Source organism: Tamandua tetradactyla, chromosome 14 (genome assembly GCF_023851605.1).
Source record: "Tamandua tetradactyla isolate mTamTet1 chromosome 14, mTamTet1.pri, whole genome shotgun sequence".
NCBI classification, from domain to species: domain Eukaryota; kingdom Metazoa; phylum Chordata; class Mammalia; order Pilosa; family Myrmecophagidae; genus Tamandua; species Tamandua tetradactyla.
This window is the reverse complement of record NC_135340.1, coordinates 4,761,027-4,769,550: the sequence shown is the minus strand read 5'-3', so window position 1 is coordinate 4,769,550 and position 8,524 is coordinate 4,761,027.

Sequence of the window (8,524 nt, the reverse complement as noted above, 5' to 3'; positions counted from 1 at the left end):
TTGAAAATGATGCACGAAATTAAATGTTCAAAATACATTGAAAGGTGAAAGGGATGATGAGGTTGGATGTGCATCCTAGCTACCGATCTGTCTTCTTTATGAAGGAACCACATGCTGGCATGGGCCTTTGGATATTTCCACCAGTACAGGAACATCGTCTACTTTAATCCACACTCTTTCTGATATACTTGATACAAGAGCAGCACTCAACCAGTTCATGGGAAAAGTAAGGCTCAGTTTTACCTGCTTTCTAACTTTGTCACTGGCCCCTGTCCATCTGCTCCACGTGTAACTGGAGAAACAGGGCCCAAACATAGTGAATGGGCCTGCGGGAGACCAACAGGAAACAACACACCCCAGCGGGAAGGGAACGGGATTCTGCATCAGACAAATCTGGTTCAGATCTGGGCTCTTTATCTTTGCAGCCTGTGCTGCTGGTGATAGCTCAGCCTTAATTTCCTCATGTGTAAAGTGGAGCTACTCTTAGAAGTAGCGAGCTGGTATAATTAAAGAGATGCCTTAAGTTTAGCGATACTGAAATGAAACAATCTTTTTGGAACATTTATAGAATAATTGGTGTAATACGAATACTACTTTAACTAGGTATTAATGTTTTCTGCACAGTATTGTTTATCAGTTCAAAATGTTAATATCTATAAGCAGAAATAAAAGTAAAGTAAAAAAATGTTAATATCATTAAGTGATTTTACTCAATCCACACCTTTTTATATCAAATGCAACTTTTTTTTGTTGAGAATGTATTTACTTTAAATGCTATATTTGAAATAAGCTCAAGTTAAAAATTTAAAAGGAAATTGTGAAAGGAGGTATCAGTAAAGATTATTTAGGACCAAACCACTCTAAGTCTTATCCAATAATTAAAATTATCCAAATTTAATTGTCCAATAATTAAAATTATTTTTAATTTTAATAATAATTATGCAGGTTAATCCCTAAGTAAGCCTTGATGTGTACTTTGCTTAGAAGTATGGCTTAAGAAGTAGAGAATTACAGTAACAATACTGTTTATTTTACTGATCTCTGTTGAATATAATACTAACTCTAATGTATAGTTACTATACATCGTAGAATTTTTGTGTATTTAAACTAAGTACATTTTTTATCTATGTATGTGTAGGGGGAAGGTGTTCTTTTTTCACCTTAAAATATATATGCATTTTCCTTTTCCATTAGAAAATTTTCAAAATTTGAAAACATACTATTGATAAGACTTAAATTTGAAGTGTCTTATGTGGCTATAAAAACTGTTTGGAAAATTAATTTGGGTATCATTATGGTCTGTGTTTCAGTATTGCTGACCAAAATTACTTTTTATGGAAAGAAAAAGTAACAAGAGGAAAGAATTAGCTAAACAGCAAGAAAACCATAATAAAATCTGGAAACTGGATATAAATAAATTCCAAGACCAAACGAAATTGGCCCACAAGTTTGAAAGAACTCAAGGGTGAAATTGGGAAATTGTTAGAGGAAATGTGTTTCCTCTTGGAACAAAAACTGCAGTGGGAGGGTACAAAAACTGCAAATATGACTGACATTCAGTAGACACTTGGCAAACAAAATTGTTGAGCTTTGATGCTATGATCCCAAGGTGATGAGATATATTAAAAAAAATGGATTATAGATCCTTTTTTTATTTTTAAGGAAGCCTATTAACTTTGAGAAGCAACAAATCTTATCTTTTTATGAATTGGTAATATAGAATTTTGCAAAAGTATTTGGCATACTTTTCTGCCAAAGATTATGAAAAATTTCCATTTATGGCAGGATTATTTTCATCATGTAGACTCATTAGAAACAGGAATTTAAAAAGATTTCATGTTTCTAGATGTTAAAGTCTCAACACTGATAGTTCATGGTAAACCATTTTGTCTTGCCTTATCTATTGTTTAACACATTAGAAAAACAGTGTGCAGATAGTAAAATCTCAGATATAACAATAATTTTAAAAGTATGGAAGGTAAGATGATACTTTGAAGGTCATAAAATTCATTGCTACATGGGTTTGCCCATATGCACATGTGCACACACACACATACACACAGGATGCAAAATACTGAGACTGAAGGTTCGTGCTGAAACAAATAGTTTTTAGTCAACCTATAACAAGTGCCAAACTTAACAGTATCATTATCCAAAGTACTGCTGGGAGCTGACAATATAAGTTCCAAAAACATTGAACTGAGTCCATGAATTAGATTTCCATAAATACTTTTTTATATGAAGTTGGGAGCACCTTTTAAATTTGGGGGGATAAATAGATTATTGATTAGAATCAGGATATCATTTGCTAAATTATAGATTTGGGCATTGAAATACATTTGGCCAACAGCTACTTTTTTTTTTTTTTTTTTTTTTTTTTTAAAGGAAAGACAGAGAGAAGGAAGGAAGGATAGAAGGAAGGAAAGGAGGAAGAAAGGGAAACATCTTTTTAAACATTTTCTTGTTTTATTGTATTTTGTTTCTCCGTTTTTGTTACATGGGCTGGGGCCGGGAATCGAACCGAGGTCCTCCGGCATAGCAGGCAAGCACTTTGCCCGCTGAGCCACCGCGGCCCGCCCCCCCAACAGCTACTTTTAACACCTTGTTACAAATATATGGAAAGAAAAATCAATCCTAAGGCTTAAGCATCATTTTACTTAAGTAAAATATAATTAATTGTTATTTGATGTGCTAGTCACTGGAGATAAAAACCAGGTAGGAAACAGTCCCCGTAGACTGCCCCGATGGCCTTTGATGCGAGTTGTGGAGTCTCAAGACGGTTAATCAGGAGGCAGCCTGGGGAGATGAAGCGTGCACTGAGGTGCCCTCGCAACATGACTCCACCTGGAACTCAGGCAAAAACTTGATCCTGTTTCTTGATTTCTCTTTAATCTCCAAGGAAAACAACAGCAGAGTTGGGTGAAATGATCATCATCACCTAAAAATGATAAGTTAGCGGCATGTCAGAGTTGCCCTTTCTTCTGAACAGTTTATCTTTCGTGAAAAAGGAGAACGCACATACGAATTTATTTAGGGAATAACCCCAGATGGATGCCAATAATGAAATTTAGCCAGATGGAAAAATGGTTTTGCCAAGAGGTAAGATGGAAAATGAGAAAGGAAGAAAAATAGAGAGTGAAACTGATTCATTTATCCAGGGTTTTGTTTTTGTTTTTGTTTTTTGAGATAAGCTAAAGTTCAGCAAGTTGTTTTTTGTTTTCCAAACAGCTGCCTGATGTTCTCCTGTGATCCTTACAATGGTTTTGATAGTTAGCGCTGCTTCTGGGTTTGTGTATCCGGAACTGATTATTTGTCACAGTGGGAGTTGATCTATTTAAATATCTTCCCCGGCTGTGGAGAAAAAATGTGCTGCTTTATGACAGTACAGAGAGGGGTCAAAGAGATCCAGATATTAGACAGAATCATTTCCAAACACATACTGCTTGCTATTTCTTAAATAGCAGGGTGACATTTATTTAAATGCTGTTTAAATGACTCTAGATTCTGCCACACTGTTCTGCATGCATGTATTCATGAGGAAGTCTACATAATGGATGGAATTTTGAGCTAATCATATCCCAATTTTACATAGTTATTAAATATAAAAATATGTTTTCATTAATCAGCTGGCATTTAATTAATGCAAAATATCCATTCGATTAAATCTCAATTAGATGCCTTTTCAAAACAGTGACATTTCATGTGTTATTGGACAACCTTGCTGCCCACACAGATGGCACGCAATAAAAATATTAGCCAAATATTTTACCATGACTGGTTGAACAAAATAAAGCACATCCATCTTAATAAAATGCATTATAGCCCAGGTCTTTGCAATACAGCCAACAATGAAAGCATTTCCATAACAGATTGGTGTTCACTTTAACATATGCTGCCAATTGAACGTATTTTGCATTTGTATGTATAAACAAGCAGATGCAGATGTGTAATATTGGCTTTGATCTTGAGCACATTTTATTTACTATTAAGTAAAAAAGACCAAAGAGACAGATTATGCAGTTTTGAATTTGAGCCTATCTGAAAACCATGTGGGATACTTATCAGAAGTATGCTATTAGAATCATTTTTAAAAAGATTATTAATTGCCATTTGAATATTCATCGACAGAAACATATACAATGAAATAAGGTGATATAATTAGATGTAATTTTTTTATTTTCCCAGTGTTTCTGTCAATCAAGGAATGAGTTGACTTTATCTTAGTCTGAAATTATATGGATATTGTTTCACCATTGTTGAGCAATATCAAAAGGGAAGAAATGTCTATTCACATATATTAATCTATTCACTTTTTCATTTGGACAAAAGCATTCCTAAAACAGAACAGATTTCTCCTAAAAGTTACAATATACTTTCATTATTAATGAGTATCTGATAATTATTCTGAGAGTTTCACCTAGGTTGTGCAATTAATATGACAAGCTAATGAAATACTAGTGTTACCAGTCATATTTTGCTAATGGAGAAATATTGGTTTAAAGAGATTAATGTTCTCCAGATTATATTAAAGTTAGTTGTGGGTGCTAGTGGGATTCAGCCAGGCAGTCTGATGCCAGAACTCATAATATTAACATACTCTGTTAGCTTTCTCTTAGAATGCAATCACTCAATGACACAAGCTCTGTTCATTGAACTTTATCACCTCTCCAGAGAACTGATTTATAGAATAGATTGCAAAGTTATCAAGTGAAAGGACAATTCTTATTGATTTCTGTAACCTAGGCACTTAAAATAGTGCCAAAAACAAGAGTAAGCATTCGATATGCAGAAATGAGTGATTAAACAAATGATCAATTGATAGTTGAGTAGCTAATATATGGTGGTATCCTCAGAGCCATTGACTTTTAAAAACATACTTGTTGATCCCATCCCAATGAAAATACATTAATTAGCTTGGTTGAGACTTATATCTGGAAGAGTTCTCAGAATTACATATAAACATATATGCATATGAACATATACACACATATATACATGTATGCATACACATGATATATATATACATACATGCCGTACATATACGTATATATGGAAGTAATTATATATAAGGATTTTGTGTATTATAGTAATAAAAAATACTGAAATGGGGGTACAAGGGTAGTTTAGTGGTAGAATTCTCGCCTGCCATGTGGGAGACCCGGGTTCGATTCCAGGTCCATGCACTTCCAAACAAACAAGCAAAAAAAAGAAAAACCTGAACAAAAAAAACCAAACGAACAAAAATTCAAGAAATGGTACTGCAGTAAGGGAATACTCACATGGAAAAACAATGAAATGAGACCCCCATTATGCAGCATTCAAAAAAAAATACTGACCTATACTGTCTACTTTTCATAGTAGATCATCCTATTCCTGTCTGTCTGGTGAAAGAAAATCCTGAGTGCACTTTGGTGAACACGTAAAGGTAGTAATTATTGAATTATCATCCCCACTGTGACAGAAATTTCTCAGCCATTGGCTGGCATGACAGCTTTTGTCTCTCAGTTCTCTAATGATGTAGATCTACTGAGCTTTTTTTTTTTCTTCATACCAAGGGTGAATTTGTTAACGATATAATCAGATTCTTGACAATGAAAAATTGCATGGCACAGTAGGAGTTCATATACTAAATCATATTCTACATTATTCTTAATGTAGTCATGCAGAACTATCCTTAACACTTAAGATTGATTTTCATTTTATCTCCACATTTTTTGTAATTAGTGGACTTTTCAGGCATACTGTACCTTTATTTTGCAAAGAATGGCTTGTGTATCCCACAGAAACAAGTTATTCATTGTAGCATTTGTCTAAATTCTGATTTGGGAAGTTAGAATCTAATTATTTGATGATCCTTCAGTGAGTGAAGCCTAACATTTCAGAAGTCAGAGCTCTTCTCTGGTTAGTATTAGTCTTTCTTGTTCTGTCTTCCTCTAGCTCTTTCTACTAATCCATCTTCCACATCACCACTAAATTGTAATGGCTTGTAAAATGTCCTATTATATAACCTTCCATCCTCAAAAACTCTCGTTATTCTCACTGCTATCAGAGATAAACTCCAAAGGCCATGAAGGTTCGATTCCCTTTTCCACTCCTCTTCTTGTCAAGTCATTAACTTGGTTCGCTGGGGATACAAGGCTCTTCCCTGTCTAGGACTTGACCTTGAGACAAAATGACACACTGAATGAGCCTTAGGGTCACTTGTGGCTTGAAGGCTTACATGCAGTAAAGTCAAACTTGGAGTAGCTATCCAAAAGGAGAACAAGAGTGCATTTTTGAGTTATAAGGCAGTCAAGAGAGTAGCTGTGTGCAGAACCAGAAGACAGTTATGTACAGAAGGCAGATAACATAATAATTACTGAGGTCAATGTCTTGGAAATCTAAGAAACATAGGAAAAGGGGCAAGGAATGAATGAGAGAGCAGTTTGAGTTATTCCGCCAATAGTTTGAGTGATTCAGCCAATATTACAGGATAACTTTTCATGTAGTGTCCACACATTGGGTGTAGATATGGGTGGATCAGTAAAGCGTCCTAAACACTGAGGAGTGGTGAGCTTGGTCTCTCTAAGACTCTTGTGTGCAAGACGCTTCTAAATGGGCTCCATGAACAGCTGTAGCACATGCAAAAATAATTGAACAATTAAACAAGGGTTTTCCTTGATCCTAGAACCAATCTGATGACTGTGGTATCAGGAGATAGCAACCATCCTTAGGGAGCCCTCTGGGTGTTTTGTGTGTGTGAGTTTTAATTTTTATGTTGGTTCTCAAGGAAGGATTGTCACAAAAAAGGAACCATGGAATCTGGGTACAGGAAAGAACAGGGAAATAAAAGCTGGGTGTGCTCGAGGGTATTAGGAGCTGTGAAGTTGGGACAAATTATATAAGATACCTCAAATGGATCAAGGAGGCATGGTCTAACACTGGGATGGGTTCCTCAACACATGGTATTTCACAAAAAGTTCTGGTAGCAGGTTTTGGCCCACTAGAAGGGTCTTTTCAGATTTGTATAAGCCTATACTTGCTGGCTATCAGGAATTTTTATGTACTTATTTAATGCTCTAGGAAAAAATGACTGATTGTAAAGATCATAGTTGCTTAGAAGCAAGTTGTAATGTATGGAGAGACTTTCGCAGGCAGCCTTGATTGCGGTGAGGGGGTCTACACAATTATCCTGTTGGACGAAGACATATTGCGTAAGACCCTTGTTCATAATTGTAACAGCAATTTCTATTTGGATTTGGGCCCTGAAGAATTAAATATTGGAAATAATAGCTTTTAGAAGGACTCAAAGAGGAGTCTTAATAGAGAAAGATGTCAAAGACACAAGAGTACTTCAAAATTTTTGTTTATATTTTAAATGGTATATTTTCAATTATGTATTTTAGATTTCAATGTTAGTATTTAGAAAAGCACTGTCATTTGCATATTGAACCTATAGTCAATCATTTGCAAAATTGCTTTAATTTTTAATAGGGTCTTTAGATTCTCAACTGCCATGCGGGAGACCTGGGTTCAATTCCCTTCCCATACACTTCCCAAACATACAAATGAACAAGCAAGTAAACAAATGAAAAAAGCAAACAAACAAAAATTCAACAAATGGTGCTGCAATAAGGGGATACTCACATGGAAAAAGAATGAAATGTGACCCCTGCCATATAACATACAAAAAAAAAAGATCAGTGGTAACGTTATTTATCAAATGCCTTATTTACATCATTTGAAATAATTATTTTTAAATCTTGCAATATAATTAGTTACATGTCTTTTTAATGGTTTTATTGTCTTTTAAAGGTAGTCCTTGACTGGGTGGACTAAAATTTTATTAACAATTTTGCATCTCTATTCATTAGTGTGATTGGCAATAATTTTGTTTGCTTTTGCAATCAAGATTATTTAACTTAGAAAGAGTTGAGGAGTTCCTATTTGTCTTATTTGGAAGAGTTTGTAAAACTAAAATGATCTCTTCTTTGATATTTTGATAGAATCCATGGTTAAAATTAATAGGTTAATATTTTTAACTGTTTTAAAATTCCTTATTGCCAGTATAATTATACAGATTTTATAATTCTTTGTAAACTTTCATGATATAATTCTTTTAAGAAATTTATTCATCTGTTTTTCTGTTTATAGGCACAAAAATTTTCATAATATCATGTCTTTTCTCATCTATGAGTACTTTTTCAATTTCAACATGGAATATTTGTGCCTTCAATCATTGACAGTATTACCAAATGTTAGACTGTATTGCCAGCTATTAATAAAAACAACTTTAATATATTTTGATTTTCTCTGCTATAATTTTATTTTGTGTCTTTTTCTTTGGGGGGAATTTTCTTTATGACTTCCTATAAAATTGTTGATATTTTAAAATATTCCATGTGCCCTTTGACAAAGTTGGACTATCTAATATTAGGGTGCTGAGAATTTTACAGCTCTAGTAAATTAAGTTGCTTAATTACACAGCTCAAATCTTCTGTATTTTTACTTCTATATGCTCATTAGAACAATAATTGAAACAGCT